This window comes from Erinaceus europaeus, chromosome 16 (genome assembly GCF_950295315.1).
Source record: "Erinaceus europaeus chromosome 16, mEriEur2.1, whole genome shotgun sequence".
Classification (NCBI taxonomy): Eukaryota; Metazoa; Chordata; class Mammalia; order Eulipotyphla; family Erinaceidae; genus Erinaceus; species Erinaceus europaeus.
Window position 1 is genome coordinate 64,581,335 of NC_080177.1, and position 18,092 is coordinate 64,599,426.

General features: G+C 36.1%; 1 non-coding gene across 1 annotated transcript; it reads left to right on the forward strand.

Annotated features, from left to right (window-relative positions):
- Window positions 1-777: 777 nt before the first annotated feature.
- On the forward strand, window positions 778-850 carry TRNAV-UAC (transfer RNA valine (anticodon UAC)). Its single transcript has one exon. It is a non-coding gene; the product is annotated as a tRNA-Val (tRNA).
- The last annotated feature ends 17,242 nt before the right edge of the window (window positions 851-18,092 follow it).

Consider the following 18,092-nt stretch of genomic DNA (forward strand, 5'->3'; position numbering starts at 1 on the left):
TTAGAATGAAAAATGTAAATGGTTCATTATAGTTTTGACATAAACAAAAAAAATCCCACAAATTTCACAAAATTTACTATCTCAGTCTCATATATGTTATAATCTTTTTTTGCTTTCTTGGATTTATCTAAACTTTATGCTTGGAAACTTTCTACCTCTTTTTAAATAAATTACCTACCCTTCCTTTATTCTGTGTGTCTCCAGGGTAAGTCCAACTCTGTTGTGTACAAAATTAAAGCAGAACCTATGTTGAACATATCTCTAATCTACAAGAAAATGTATCTATTGAATTTTATCATATGACTAGGAAATGTCATTCAACGGAATTGAGAATATAATCTATCAAATCTGTATTTCACATCAATATTATATGTTCATATTGGTTTTAACTTCTAGTAACAGTAGCTTTTATAAATGAAAAAATAAACTGATCAATTTCCCTTGTTTATTTTATTTTATTTATTTAAAAAAAGAGACATTAGCAAAACCATAGAATAAGAGGGGTACAACTCCACACAATTCTCACTACCAGAACTCCGTATCTCATCCTCTCCCCTGATAGCTTTCCTATTCAACATCACTCTGGGAATATGGACCCAAAGTCATTGTGGGATGCAGAGGTGAAAGGTCTGGCTTCTGTAATTGCTTCCCAACTGAACATGGGCGTTGGCAGGTAGATCCATATTCCCAGCCTACCTCTCTCTTTCCACAGTAGGGTGGGGCTCTGGGGAAGCAGAGCTCCAGGATATATTGGTGGGGTTTTCTGTCCAAGCTTCTGGTTCCATAGTGTAGTGGTTATCACGTCTGCTTTACACGCAGGAGGTCCTGGGTTTGATCCCCAGTGAAACCACTCTTCTGGAATATTTTTAATTCTTTATTGGGGACTGGGAGGTGGTGCACCGGCTTGAACACACATTACAACTTCCCTTTTCTTTTTTGCCTTATTTGTTGAGGGCCCAGTGCTCTATGGCATGGGGGAGACTGAATTTATGTAGTGGGGGTGGAGTGAGGGAGGAGTAAGACTGTACACCTGTGACAACAGTCTTGTAACATATTTTAAATTAAAAACAAAAAACAAATCCAGGAAAAGAGTAATCAAATGAGTTTTTCAGCTATCCTCATAAGGTTGAAATGACAGAATTAGAATGTCGGTATTCTATTGGATGCTCACCTGCCCGGCCACACATTCTTCAAATGACAGCATATTATCTACTTAAACCTGTCATTTGTTCTCACCAGCTTATCTGGTAAGAAGGCTTAAACCCCTGTAGCTCAGATTTGTGGTTCCTAGGAGACTACATCAGCAATCAAGAATGTTCCTCCTTGTATCTTCCTGACTTAAATTTTAGGACTCGTGCTGTTACCAGACAAGATTATTCAGGGCACTGTGAGCACTACAACAGAGAGGAAAGATACCTTAATGTTACCAAAGTTTCCTGCATCAGAAACAAAAGAATAAGTCTTCGTAGACATGTATTTAGGCCAACGATGCACACTAAAATTGAAATTACTGCAAAGGTGCTGGCACAGAAACTCACTTGCACAGTGTGCTGCTTTGCTCTGTGCTTGATTCAGATTTGTGCCCAAACTCCAACATGCTTCTCAGCTGTGGTCTCCTTTATCCTATCTATCTATCTATCTATCTATCTTCCTACCTACCTACCTATCATCGATCTCCTCTCTCTCTCTCTCTTCCCCTCCCTCTGTCTTTATAGGAAATAAAAAAGTAAGGATCTACTTCTAGGAGCACAATCTTACTCTGAATAGTTTTTCATTATACATATTTCCTTTTCTGATCTTACTCAGATTTTGTTGTGAAACTGATCTAGTCTAACACCCTTACATAACCTGTGTCCTGTGTACTACTATGACTGCAATAATATATAAATTTCAGATTATGAAAATTATGAGTGTAAGTTAATAGATGATATTGTCTTGCGCATGGAATATAAAAAACAAACTGGTGTAATATCAGGGACTGAAAGTATTTATATACAAACAATTATCTAGATATCCTAGATAGATAGATAGATAGATAGATACATAGATACATAGAGATAGATAGATAGATAGATAGATAGATAGATGGTAGATAGAGGATTCTTTGTGTTTACCTATCTATGCTATATTTCTTCCTTGTATATAAAGACCACAAAGAAAACAAAAACCAAAAAGTTTATATAATTTAGAATTTACTGTTAGAATAAAAGCACCATTAGTTCCTTTTAACTATTTGTCTTTAAATGTGACTTGGGTTAAATTAATACTCATATATACAAATTTGGTATTGTAATTTAGATTGTTCATGACAAAAGTTTAAGAAGACACTTGCTATTATGATTTATCCTTACTGTATTATCTTTATCCATAACTAAGTAAGTTTATTATGGTGAAGGCAGAAAGAATTTGGCTGAGCTTGAACCAAAATTCTATTTCTGAGACCTCTCCTGCTAAAAAAAAAATAAAGAGAGAGAGAAAGTCACCATAAAAAAAAAAAAATGAATAAGACAGCTTTGGTTTAGCTTGCTTGGAAATCCTCCCCTCTGCTGCAATTACTGGATGAAATAGACATTAAGCTCAGAGGAGTTCTTCACTCAGTGTCTTTTGCTTCTTGCCTCTGTGAGGGACTGTTTTTCTGATACCATTATTGGCAGATCGCCACATTGCACCTGCTGATCCACCTGCCTCTCACTGGCGTGCAGTATTTAAAACGTTACGCAATTAAAGCAAATGAGTTTAAAGGACTGGATTTGCACTACAACTCCTGGGGAGCTGTTGTTCATCCTTAAAAGTGCCTGATGATGGTTTGGGAAGCGCTGTTGCTGGCCTGGCCCTGGGGTGCTGAATTGCCCCCCTTTGAAGAATTCTGTAGTGAATTCTCTCATAAGGATGCTAAGTGGTGAGGAAGCATAAAGACAGACATTTTGTACCCCAGGAACCCAGTCTTTATGGATTGAGACTAGGCAGCAAAAAAAGACTGCAAACTAACTAGAACTATATATCTATTTCTGGATAAAATATCACTCTTTAGCTCCACCTAATTTTAATTTGCATTTATGAATTGAGTTTTGATTATTTTCTGCAAAGTTGTATATAAAATCGTAAGAATAAACAGCTCAGACTGACATGTGATCTGCTTATCAGGACAGCCTTTAGTTTCTCATTATTTTTGTGGTGGTCATTAATTATTTTCTGGGACCTGTCTTTTCACTAGGTATAATGTGAAGTACATTTAAAAGAGGTTGCTACTGATTCTGGGCACCTCCACACAGGAGATTAAAAAAATAATGTTTCAAATATGAAAGGATTTTATCTGATATTATTGGTCAAAGAGAATTTATTCTTTAAATTTTTGTGCATTCTATAACATTCTGATCCCTCATAAGACATTAGTCATTAGTTATGAGAGAATTACATAAGATACATACAAGGTTTCTAGTATTTTTCTGGCACTTAAGCAACATGGAAAACATTAATCCCTTTTTTTTTGCAAGAAGTTGAACTGAAAAATCAATAACTATTTTTATATGTACCAAAAAAATTAATCACAAGACTTGTCTCTCAAATTCAAGAGACACACAGGCATATACAGAGATTCAAAATTTAGCACAACAGAAACTTCAGATGAACTTACACAGAATTACATAAACCTAAACTGTGACTGTCAGATGGCTGAGGATACATATGGACACATTTGAAGGAAAACTCCAGTGAGGAGAAGCAGTCTTAGGAAGGCTCTTCACTTTTATTTATTTATTTTAAGATTTTATTTATTTAGTAATGAAAAATATAGGAGGAGAAAGAACCAGACATCACTCTAGTACATGTGCTGCTGGGGACTGAACTCAGGGCCTCATGCTTGAGAGTCCGATGCTTTATCCACTGCGCCACTTCCCAGACCACGAAGGCTCTTCACTTTTATAAGTTTAACTGTCAGGAGTCTTACAGGGTCTCACAGTAAAAAACAGACAAAAATCTCAGAATTTTATCTGTAAATGAGAAAAGGGACTCTTGCAAGATCCCTGTAACATTCTATTCTTGTTTTATTTTTTAATATTTATTTGTTTACCCTTTTGTTGCCCTTGTTGTTTAATGTTGTTGTGGTTATTGATGTTGTCATTGTTGGATAGGACAGAGAGAAATGGAGACAGGAGAGAAAGACAGAGAGGGGGAGAGAAAGACAGATACCTGCAGACCTGCTTCACTGCTTGTGAAGCGACTCCCCTGCAGGTGGGGAGCCGGGGGCTCAAACCAGGAACATTCTATTCTTAACAAGAACTACCTATAAGTAATTTTTCCCCACAGACTGACGTAGGAGAAGTAACAAAATGAACATATATATATTTAGGTGGAGGATAACAAATATCCAACTCCAGTCTACTGTTACTACTCTCCCTATCTTATCTGTATGGTTGGTTTTAAGTGACAGACTGAGAAATACTAGTGAAGGTTACAGCCTTGTATGGTTACTGAAAGGCTGAGAATACTGGCAGACCTAAAGCATAGAACGTTTCTCTTTCTCTTGCATCATACAATCACATCTATAGCTCCTAATAACAAAAAGAGAATACAACTGAAATAACTGCATACCCTCGAACTTATTTATAACCCACAAAAATTTGAAAATGAGAAATTATGGTCATTGTGAGGGCAAGAATAATGCCCATAATTATTGAAAAGCAATTATGATTAATATAATAAGGGTATCATTGTAAACAACTGAATTGAATATAAGATCTAAGGGTAGTGAAATAAGAAATGGAAACTCTTTGGGAAAAGAAAAGGGAAATACAAAAAATAAATGTTTTTATTATTTATATATTTATTGGATATAGATAATGAGAGGAAATGAGAGACAGAGATGAAGAGAGACACCTGCAGCACTGCTTCACTACTCATGAAGCTTAGCCCCTGCACAATACAACAAGTGTGGTCAACTGAGAGCACCACTAACTGGCCCCAATTTAAAAAAAAAAAATTTAGAGGACTGGAGAATACCTGTGACAAACTCACTAAAATACTATACAAAACTGAGGGAAAAAAAACAGAGAGAAAGAGAGAGAGAGAGAGAGAGAAGGAGAAGTCCCAAGGGATAAACACAAAATGAAATGAATAATAAGGAGAATAAAATATAAAAATCTCGGATAACTGCTGAAATTGTAATAGTTACATTCCTTCTGGGAATTCCAGAGCAATATCAAAAGGAAAGGTAGAATTGAAATATTTGAAATAATGACCAATTCCAAAATTATTAAGACAGCAAATGCCAGACCCTGAAACTTCAGAGACCATCAAGCAAAATAATTTCCAAAATATCTACACATAAACACATCATATTCAGACTGTGGTAAGGGTAAGAATTACATCAGAACTCTTATCAATAACTATGTAAAGAATGGATTGCAATGCTTAGTGCTGCAATTTGCAATTACCCTACCAGCCTAGAATTCCCTATCCAGTCACATTATTCCTCAAAGGCAAAGAAGAAATTCTGTGATTTGCCGTAAGTTGATCCATTCTACGGGGAGTTTTTACAAAGAAAGTCTTCATAAATAAAGAAAATGAAGAAACATGGATTTACTTTTTTTTTTAAAAAAAGGAAGATCATAAGAGAATGTAAATAAGGGTGGGAGAAAATACATTTTTCTACTAGTTTTTTTTCATAATAACAACAGCAATAATGTGTTTGGTAGTTAACATGGCTTACATAGAAGTAAAATGCATGATAGCAATGATACAAATGATGGAAGAAAGGGATTGGGGACATTCAATCCTATTTTAAGGTGCTTTCATCACAGATGAACTAACTTGGTATAACTTAAAAGAGAATTTGTATAATTTGTAAATGTATATATCAAGCTAAAGGACAAATACTAAAAGAGTAAAATGAGTAAGACTTATCAACTAACAGAAGAAAGAGAACTGTTTAAAGACATAGAAAACAAATGACTGTAATCTTTTTGAAAAGAAACAAGGACAGCGAATAAAGCATTAACAAATATGGTGATATGAATAAAACTATATTAATAGTCTTTCTAAATATAATATCAATAGAAGACATAAACACAATAATGAAATGACAGAGACTTTATATTAAAGTGAATAAAAGGCACAAGACCCAACTACATGTTATCTACAAGAAAGTTATTTTCTTTTTGTTGCTGTTGTTATTTTATTTTATTTAATAATGAAAGACAAGTCCGTTGGATAAGAGGGGTAGAATTCCACACATTTCCCACCACCAGAGTTCCATATTCCATCCCCTCCATTGGAAGTTTTCCTGTTATTTAGCTCTCTGGGATCATGGACATAGGATCAATATGAGGTGCAGATGGTGGGAGGTCTGGCTCCTGCAATTGTTTCTCGGCTGATCATGGGTGTTAGCAGGCTGATCTATACTGCCAGCTTGTTTCCCCCTTCAAGACATAGTTTAAAACTAAATTAATCAAGCCAATGCAGTACAGGTGGAATAACAGAATAATGGGAAGTACAATGATCCCTAACATTGACCTACAATAATTAACTATTCTTTGGAGTTGACAGACAAGTCAGTGGTGAAATTATATACATCAAAACAGAAGTTGAGGAAGAAGATCTGAAAGGGAAACTAAAAGCAAGACCTGACCAAATTGTAAGTAGGGCACCAAAGAAATAACCCTGAGGTGAGGGGTAGACATGCAGTTTCCTGGGCCAGTGGGGGGTGGGAGTGGGTGGGAGGGATGGGTCACAGTATTTTGGTGGTGGGAATGGTGTTTATGTACACTCCTAGTAAAATGTAGTCATATACATCACTAGTTAATTAATACGAGAGGGGGAAAATCAATTGTATGTCTCGAAGTTTTTCAAAACACAAACTGAATCTTTTCTCAATATATGCAGTGTAATTGATATGCAGACTCTCTCAAAAGCCTAGACCAAGTATATCAGAAGCAACCAATAGCACAGCTATATACAAGATGCTGGGTACTGTACAGCAAACCCTAACAAAAGGACTTTTCAAAGTTAACCCAATTACCAAATAATGTGATGATAACATTAACTATCGATTGTCTTTTGGAACCCTAAGACAGCAGGAACCTCACATCTCCACTATAGAGCCTCTACTTCCCCCAGTCCTGGAACCCTTGGATAGGGCCCACTTTCCAGTATGCCTATCCCAATCCATATCAAATAATATTGCATCTGCCAATCACAACCTAACCAACACAACGATTGCCACCTCAACATGCTTCACTTCAGACTATGTCCAGAGACTACACGTGTGGAATGACAACCCTTCAGCTTCATTACTCGGGTGAGACCTTTCCTTTCATAGTATACTCTAATTCCATCTCAGGTGGTTCACTTTCTAACAAAGTCCCATAACCTAGATATACACCAGTTTCTGTGAGAGAGAGCTTATGTTCACACGTATCTGTAAACTACTGCAAAATATATACCTGAAAGCAGAAGTACACTAGAGTTTGCAATGAGTATCCCCCTAACACTTCCTCTCCACTATTCCAAGATTTGGGTCCATGATTGCTCAACAACTTGTTTGGCTTCGTATGTTAACTCTCTTTTCAGTCACCAGGTTCCAGATGTCATCAGGATGCTGGCCAGGCTTCCCTGGATTGAAGACCCCACCAATGTGTCCTGGAGCTCCGCTTCCCCAGAGACCCACCCTACTAGAGAAAGAGAGAGGCAGACTGGGAGTATGGACCGACCAGTCAATGCCCATGTTCAGCGGGGAAGCAATTACAGAAGCCAGACCTTCTACCTTCTGCAACCCACAATGACCCTGGGTCCATGCTCCCAGAGGGATAGAGAATGGGAAAGCTATCAGGGGAGGGGGTGGGATATGGACAATGGGTGGTGGGAATTGTGTGGAATTGTACCCCTCCTACCCTATGGTTTTGTAAATTAATACTTTCTTAAATAAAAAAAAAATTAAAAAATGATGTTGGAAAGCTGAACTTATACACAATTAAAGAACAAAAAGTCCAGACACAGACTTTACAAGGTAACACATATGAATTTCAAGTGAATTGTAGGCTTACATGCAAAATTATAAAACACTGAAAACACCAGGAAAATACAGTGGTGACATGGCTTATCATAATTATTTTTTAAGGACACCAAAAATATAATCCATGAAAGAAAAACTGGTGCTATAACTCACTAAAATCAAAAGTCCAACTCTTTGCAACTCATAGCTGAGGGAACAAAGTCAAGCCACACACTGCAAGAATATCTCTACAAGACATATACTTGTGAACTGATTAATAACTGAAATATATGAATTAGTTTGTAATTCATTTATAAGGAAACAAACAACTCAATTTAGAAATACACACAAAGATCTGGACAGACACTCCACCAAGGAAGACACATATACCACAGCTAAGTACAAAAAAAGATGCTCAGCAGCATATGTGCTCAGAGAATTTAAATTGCGAAGAATTCCGCCACACATAACATAGCTAAGATTAAATATATCCCAAACACCAAATACTGGTAAAGGTGTGTAGCAACAACAATTTCTACCCATTGTCAGGGGAAGTAGGAAATGGTACAATTACAGTAACAAAATTTGACAATATCTTAGTGGACTTATTATACCCATATACATGATCCAGTTATTATACCTTTCATGTTTTCTAGTGAATTGAAGACTCATGTTCACACAAAAGCCTGCATTTGAGTATTTGCAAGTGATGGATTCATAATTGTCGTAACTTGAAAACTCAAAAGCTATGAAACTTTAAATATGTGAATGTATAAATTGTGGTACAACCATAAATAGAATGTTATTTTCCAGCAAGGTACAAAAAGAAATGGAAGAACCTTAAATATATTATCATTGAGTTAAAAGTCAGTTTGGAAAACAAGCATACTGTATGATTCTAAATATATGACAGTCTGGAAAAGACTGTATATCTATATTGTCTTAACACTTGTAATAAACTTACTACACTAAAAAAAGATATTAACATGGAAAACTGGAAGAAGAGTGAGTGAATATGAGAACTATCTATACTTTCTACTCTGTATTTGTAAACATAAAAATGTCCAATAGGAGGACAGGCGGTAGTGCAGCAGCTTAAGCGCACATGTCATGAAGCACAGGGACAGGAGTAAGGATCCTGGTTCGAGCCCCCGGCTTCCCACCTGCAGGGAATTGCTTCACAAGATGTGAAGCAGATCTGCAAGCATCTTTCTCAACCCCTTTCTGTTTTCCCCTCCTCTTGAGATTTCTGTCTGTCCTATCCAACAACTACAACAACAACAACAACAACAACAACAAGGGCAACCAAATGGGATAAATGGCCTCCAGTAGCAGTGGATTCACAGTGCAGGCACCAAGCCCCAGAATAACCCTGGAGGCAAAATAATAATAATAATAACAGTGCCCAGTAAAGTGAGGCTATTGGTTTAAATAAAGATAAATAAGGCCAGGGAGATAGCATAATAATTATGCAAAAAGACTTTCCTACCTAAGGCTCCAAAGTTCCAAATTCAGTCTACAGTATCACCATAAGAGAAATGAGTAGTATGCTGGTAATAAATTAATTAATTAATTAAAGATTTACACTCTGTGTTCTGAGTAGTGAGTGAAATTCTAGCAACATATACAGGGCATTAGGAGAACAGAAGAAAAATATAGCATGTATAAGTGATGAAACAAAGATACTAGCAGATGTTCCAAAGGATTAGCTGTAGAACTGATTCATACTATAATGTGTTCATACTTGGGGATGAAATTCTGGTGGAGCGAAACATACAGGGATAGAGACAAAAAAAAAAATCATCTCAATAAATAGCTGGTCTTTCTCTGGGGTAGGTGAAAGGCCCATGGGCGATTGCAGATCCTGGCAGAGATCGCCTTCCTTAGAATGGTATTCTTAAGAACACTGGATCAGACTGACACAATAGCTCAGTCTGATAGGTTACTTTTTTTGTCAGCATGACAGAGGTTTAAAGTTGCCTTCTGGCCCCATGCACTGGAGGAGGCTTTGGTGCTGTAATGACTTTCTGTCTTTTTCTATCCAAAAATGGCGACATAGAGTCAAGAAGTGCCAGTGACAACAGCATAAGAAGGCTGGATGTCCTGTGGTTAATGGAGGCAATATTTTTTTTATCTTGTCTAGGGAAGTAGCATCGTATGTTAAATGCATTCAAATTCTATGAAGTAACATGATTATAGCAATTTGGGATTCATATTTCTTTTATTTATTGGCTAGTAACAGAGAGAAATGTAGATGGTTGGGAGGAGAGAAACATCTGCAGTATTGCTTCACCACTTGTGAAGCCTTCCCCCTGCAAGTGGGGACTGGGGATTTGAACATGGTAACATGTGTGCTCAACCAAGTGTGCCAGCAACAAGCACCTAATATTTTATTAATTCCTTTTTCATCCTTTTGTTGCCCTTTTTTATTGTTGTAGTTATTGTTGTAGTCATTGTTGGATAGGGCAGAGAAAAATGGAGAGAGGACAGGAAGACAGAGAGGGGAAAAGAAAAATAGAAACCTGCAGACTTGCTTCACGTCTTGTAAAGCGACTCCCCGGCAGGTGGGCAGCTGGTGGCTGGAACCGGGATCCTTACGCCGGTCCTTGTGCTTTGTGCCCACATGCACTTAACCCCTGCACCCAATATTTCTTATATAGTGTCAGGAAGAGTTTAACCCAGGACCTTGTTCATCTATAAGACTGCTGCAGAGTAGCCTCCTGAGACCTGATTTTTCATTCTTTGAGAGAGGTGGGGAGAGATGAAAGATAACAGAAACCCACTCCACCTTTCATGGTGCTTCCAAGTGGTTCTGGAGCTCAAACCCAGGGCCTTATGTATGGAAAGGTGCACTCTATTGGGTGAGCTACTTCTTGGATTCGTGGATTAATGGTCTGGAAGCATGTATGTAATAACAGAATAATGATATAAGGAATTTCTAGATATTCGCACTATCAAAAGAGAATGGAGTATTTTGAATGCCATATTAACAAGTTTTGTTTCTACATTGTTCTTGTTTTAAACATTTTAAAGTAGCATTATAGATGACTCTGAAATAGCTCGAATTGTCATGAATTAAAACTACTAGTAGAAATAACAGATACTTGGAGAAAGACACTTTCTAAAACTAAATAATAGTACAAATGTACGTGTTGACTAATATGCCTTTAATACACATACATAAAATTGTATCTACATATAATTATTAGTTTACCAACTCCTAGATTTTGTTACTCTAAGCTAGTCGTATAGTAAATAATGTACAATTTATTTCACAGCTTGTAAAACAAATATCAATTAGCTTTTTACTCTTCCAGGAAAAATAATATAGACTATTAAATATTTCCTCCTGGGTTTGTCTGTATGCATTCTAATGAGTTCATAAAAAAATTGAACTAGTATTAGAAAAATACACACTATATACATAAGTATTACCATAGGGGGTGAATTTAAAAATAGTTTTAGCTGATTAAAAAGTATTAAAGAAATATGTCAAAGGTTTCATAGTGTCTAATTTTTTAAGTTGCCAGCTTTAATTTAATGAAGATTTTGGTATTTTGAGCTTTATTTCATCTGAACAGAATACTCTATTATGAAAAATACTACATTTTATCTGCTTTATAACTGCTGTTCATTTTGATGAAATATTACTAAGTGATAATTTACATAATAGTTGATAAATATAAGCTCCAGTTACTTGAAATTAGTTTTAATTCAGAAGAATCTAAGGAAATTGTATTTACCTATTTTTCAAATAAATAAATCCTACTTCTGACTTGTATTTACTGATGAATATTTTCCTTTTAGATGAAACCCATTTTTCCTATGCACTAGAAAATACATTAACTGTATTAAAATATTTGCTAATAATACTATGTACTAACAAAATTATCCCTGTTGACTTATTAAACATACTTTGGGTGTAAAGTTTGTAGCAGTATTTTGTTATTATTTTGAATAATTATATATATACTAAAGTAATATAACTTCATTATAAAAGAGTATTTTATAGGGTTTTATTAGTTTTCCAATCACAGTCTTTCAGCTCAGTGAAATTATTTATAATAATACTAAAAGGTTAATTATATATACAATCATAGTGCCAAAACATATATATGCTTTGCCTTGTAACAACTACTTTAGTATGAAAATATTTTAAAGCTTACTGAAGCGTTCCTTGTCAAATATATATAGTGTGTTAATTACCTTTGGAAATCATCTCTACTAATCCCCAATTTAATATTGTGGCAGATACAACTGCTGAGGTTACTTAGAACAAACAGGGAGGCCAAGTGACACTTGGGAGATTAAGGAGTGAGTTTATTTACACTAGCTGGTCCAGGTCAGGATTGCTCCCTGAAAACCTGAACCCCCAGGTGGGGCTAGAAGCAGGCTTTTATCTGTGATTAGCAGAGAGGGGGGCTGGCAGGGAAAAGCTGCTTGCTTGTGGGTAGCTAGCTGCAGGCAGTTTCACAGAAACAAAACTTAGCTGTTAGGATGGAAACCTTCAAACTTTGCAGGTTGCTTTGGTTTCCCCCAACCCAGTTTATCAGGGCTGCAGCAGCTTGGCTCTGACTTCTCTGTGCCCGCCACCTCAATATCAGAGAGTAAATATCTCAGCTGTTAATCTTAAATCTTTCACAGACTTGCTCCAGGTATGTGATTTCTTTCCACTACCACAAAAAGAAAGGCTAAATTCATCTTTGGTTCAGGAACTAAATCTGTCTAGAGCTTGATGAGGTGCATCCCTTTATTTATCCTCTCTGAAGATTAAGGAAGCAGACAGTTAGCTGAAGGGGAATGACTTTCCAAAGGTTAAACTTGCCAAATGACTATACATAAATCATGAATTCGCTGCATAAATGATAGGGAAGAAATTATTGGTTACTTTTTTGTGTCTTTTTATTAATTTTTTTCTTCAGAGGCACTATTTCTATTAGAATTCCTACTTCATTGACAATTTTGATCCAGGTCCATTATCCTAAATGTTGTTGCTATAAAAGTTTTCTTTCATTTTTTTTTACTTGTGTCTGTATACTCTCTTATTTAAATGTATTATATACTTACTACCTCCAACACATTTCTTTTGTCAGTACGTATTAACCTTAAATCTCTTCAAAAGTTTAAAAATATTCAAAAGTATTCATCATATTGTATCTCCTTCTTTGCAGTAAATATTAACACTAGCTATTACCCAGCCATAAAACTGAAAACCCCACAAATTCTACCTGATTTATTCTCCTTAACCCTAAATACAAATCACTGAACTCAGCTGATTTACCTAAAACACCTCTTACCAATAAATCTATTGCTCTTATTATATTATATTAACATTTTGGTCACCTGTCTCTATATTTTCCACAACTACGATACTATTCTTCAAGCCCATTCCATTTCTTCTTTCATACAAATTAGTTTCTACTTATGTTTACAGTTTCAATTTCTTTATGTTTTAAAATTTTATTATTGATTTAATAATATTTAACAAGACTGTATGAGTACAGGGTATAGTTTGACATGGCACCTACTGCCACAGCTCTGTACCTTCTCTTTCTTCTAAGCATAACCATCATAGCTTTCACAAAGTCTTAGCTATAGTTTGATTACTTCTTTTTTTTCCCTTTGCCTCCAGGGTTATCACTGAGGCTCAGTGCCTGCACTATGAATCCATTGCTCCTGCAGCCTTCCCCCCCCCCCCCCATTTTATTGGATAGGACAGAGAGAAATTGAGAGGGAAGGAGAAGATAGAGAGGAGGAGAGAAAGAGAGACACCTGCAGACCCGCTTCAACTATTTTTGAAGCAACCCCCCGGCAGGTACCCACCAGGGCTTGAACCAAGCCAGGGCTTGAACCAGGATGCTTGCACATATCCTCAGGCTTATACTATGTATGCTTAACCCAGTGCACCACTGCCTGGACCCCTAGCTTGACTACTTTTCTTTTTAACAAGCTCATGTGTTTCAGTTCTTTGTATTGCACATATGTGATGTTGTCTCTTCTAAATGGGTAAATTGACTTCCTTGACATACTATTTGGGACTAGCATGCATTCAATGTGTCCTTTATAACTTGTAATTCTGTTTTCAAGTTTTCCATTCTCCTGTCAAGTAAATCTTTGAAGTCATGAATTTCTTCCTTAATCTGTTTCTTCATCTTACACTGAGAGCTTTGTATTTCTTGAATTTTCCTGGCAATGTATTTCCTAAGTTCTTTCTCGGATAGATATTCTAGATTTCCATAATTAAATTTCTGGCCTTAATCTTGGCTTGGCAGAACCAGCATTTTCTTAATTTTGCCCATCTTTTTTGGTTTCTGTTGTTGGCCACAAGCGGTAGTGTGTCATGTTTTGTGAGGTGATAAGTTGTGGAGTGAGGGGAGGATCTTTGAAGGGTGATAGAGTACCATGGTACCTGATGTTCCCTAGTCCAGCTCAGGAAGAGAGAGAGAGAGAGAGAGAGAGAGAGAGAGGGAGAGAGAGAGAGAGAGAGAAATGGGGAGAGGTTGCAGACCTCCTTTTCTTCCCAGACTGACTCTTGAAAGTAGGAATTCTGAGGATTCAGGTGGTGGCACACTGGGTTAAGTGCACATAGTACGAAGCATAGGAATCTACACATGGGTCCCAGTTTGAACCCCCTAGTTCCCCACCTGCAGGGAGGTCACTTCATAAGTGGTGAAGCAGGTCTGCAGGTGTCGATCTTCCTCTTCCCTCTCAATTTCTCTCTGTCCTACACAAACACACACACACACACACACACACACACACACACACACACTCGGCAAAAATGGCTGCCAGGAGCAGTGGGTTCAAAAGTAGGAATTCTGTTGTGAACTCAAGTCACTTTTCTTGCCTTCAACCACCAGAGTTGTTTTATGGTAGCTGGGATACCTTAGATTTGAAAAGGCTTTCAAGATGCCACAAGGATGGATTTCAGTTCCCTGGGGTTTGCTCAGGAGGCTGTGGCTTCTACAGCTCTAAATGTCAGTCCTCTTTTCCTTTATTTAAGCCAATTGGTCCCTGATTGGTTCTGTGTGGGCCCTTTAAATGTGTCATAGGACTCAAAACAGCTGCAAATCTAGCATCCTCCAGCAAGCACCGCTGAGTTTAGGCTTGAGTTTACCCTCTCCTCACTCCTACTGTGCACACACAGACACCAACCATCAGATAGCGATGTTCCTTTCTTTATCAGAAATTCCACCTGTTCTGATGAAATTTGTTGAGTTGTTTTGTTGTAATATATATTTTCTGGGGAAGAGCCAACTTTCTATAACTAGATCACTATAGCTCTCACAGATCATTTTATATTCAGGGTATAAAGTAAATTGTAGGATGCAAACAAATGATATCGTCTCATTTAATACTCTTCAAAACCTCCCTATAGCGCTTGAAGTAGGAGACCTGTAGCCTATATAATACAACCCTGTTTTATTTCATTCATGATTTTACTCTTAAACCTTATACTCCCAACTCCTCCTTGTTGGCTTCTAATATATATATATATATATATATATATATATATATATATATATATCCACATTATTATATATATATATATATAATCTCCACATTATGTTATTGAGCCCTCCCAAGTTCTTTCCCTTGGCTAGGCTATTTGAGGAGTAACTCCATTCTTCAGAGAAATCCAGGCATAATTCACATGTAGCTTTTAAGGAAGCAATATTTTATATACCATAACTCAATCAAAATCTCAGAATTAATAAATGAACCTAGGTATATTACTCTAAGTAAAAAGGCACCATTGGCTTGTCCCCCCCCCCAAGCCATATATCAACTCATACTGCAGCAAACTCATCTTCTACTTCTATAAATTCTATTTTCTCTTCTAGTCAAGTCTACATAATGTAAACTTTAATTCTTTCAAATGGGCTTGTATATATTGGTTTTCGCTCTTTAAACATCTCTGATGATAGTGATTTATTTTTGTTTCCACATAATCAAAAAAGTAGTCATCCCATCACTTGCCAAATCTAAATATTTATCAAATATTTAAAACAATTTTTATTATTATCTTTATTTATTTATTGACTAGAGACAGTCATAAATTGAGAGGAAGGAAGAGGTAGAGTGGAAGAGAGAGACAGAGAGATACCTGCAGCCCTGCTTTACCTTTTGTGAAGCTTTTCCCCTGCAGGGGGGACCAGGGGCTTGAAACTGGGTCCTTGCACATTATAACATGTGCACTCAACCAGGTGTGCCACCACCCAGCCCCATATTTAGCAATTCTTAAGAGATTATCAGGATGCTTTATAGCCATTTCTTCTTTAGTTCTTCTAATATACAACAATATAGATTGCAATTTCTTCTACTTTTGCATTCATTATATTTAAAAACATTTTATTGTATTTATTTATTTATTGGATAGAGATCATCAGAAATCAAGTGGAAAGGAGGAGATAGAGAGGGAGAGAGATAGAATGACTCTGCTTCGCCACTCATAAAGACTTCCCCCTACATGTGGGGACCAGAGGGTTAGGACCCAGGTCCTTGCACATTGTAACTTGTGCTTAACCAGTTACACCACTGCCTGGGCCCCCATTATCTTATATTTATACAGTATTTAACACAGTATTCTAAAATCAAGTCTTATGATATTTTAATTAAATTATTATTTTGTACTATTACATAACAATGATTTTTTATTTAAAATAATAAATTGTATTATATAAAGTCTCTATTTCATAGTTTAAAATGTGAAACATACAGAAAAAAACTGCACCAAATTATCACATATATTTTCATCATATTGTATCATGGTTACATAAAACCATGATACAAGTTCTAAGTAATTAATAACTTGAGGTACCTCTAACTGTATAAGGCTCTGAATAATCATTTTTAGGTACAAAACTAAAAGTATCACACTTAATCTTAAAATACTATTATTTATTCTACAAGTAGGTTAAATGTAAAACATTTGGCATACGTAAAGGGTTATGAGTAAAATGAATTCAAAGTACTCTGTCAGCACTGATGCCCACTATATTTACCTAGCAACCCTCACATTACTTCGATGTAAGAAATTTCAGAAATAATAATAATAAAAAAAAAAGGTTAAAAGGAAAAAAAAATGGCCGCCAGGAGCCTTGGACTTATATATTGCTGGCAAAGAGTTCTAGCAATAAATCTGGAGGCAAAAATAGAAAATATTATTCAAAAGTCTATGTTTTTTCCCTTCATTTCTTAAAACTTCACTGTTTCACAAGTTAGCCATTGTTTGGGGTATGATTTTATATCTCCCCAAAATGTACGCTAACCTTCCTTGCCCACCAGCAAACCACCTTTTTCCTCCAGATCTCCCTCTGGGCTACAAGTCTCTAAAATATAGTTTCTATTTGTTGCAACTTAATTGTTTTTGTACTTAAAAAAATGTATTGATTTATGCAAATTAGAAATCTAAGGGACAGAAATAGTTTCAAGAGTAGTTTGATCCAGAAATTCAAACGTGTTATCAAGCTGAGAGAGATCACAAAACTCAGTCAATTTTATCCAAGTAATCAGCAGGAAAAATGAGCATAATCTCCAGGTCATTAGATTTCTTGCAGTCTTTCTTTTCAAGATTTGTCTGGGTTTTTCTTTTTTAGGGACATCATATTTATGAAAGCAGAGATAGATACACAAGTCTGTTAGAGTAACAAACTATGCAGACTATTGCAATGCTAATAGTATTTTTACCATCTCGTCTGATGTTTTCAGAATGTCAGATATTAGTAAGGTATTTTATCCACTGTATCTGTGACAGAAATGCTATTGAATTTGCAGACACATTATTTTAAAAGGATGAAGCTAATGTTTTTAGCAACACATTAAAAAAAAAACGTATGTCTGAAATGTAAAAAAAGACCCGGTTTTCTTTGTTAGTTTATCAGAAGTTCTGAACTGCTGAACAAAGAACATTCCCACACAAAGGAATGGGGGGGGGGGTCCTCAAATAATTTAAAAGCCAATTATTATGTACATTTTTCTTGTGTTGTCACATCAAAATAATAATTTAAAAAAGATGGATAGTTTAGTTTGTAGATATGTAATATTTCCTAAACATCTTTTCTTTCAGGGGATAAAGGCATAATATGGAGGGGAATGAAGAAAA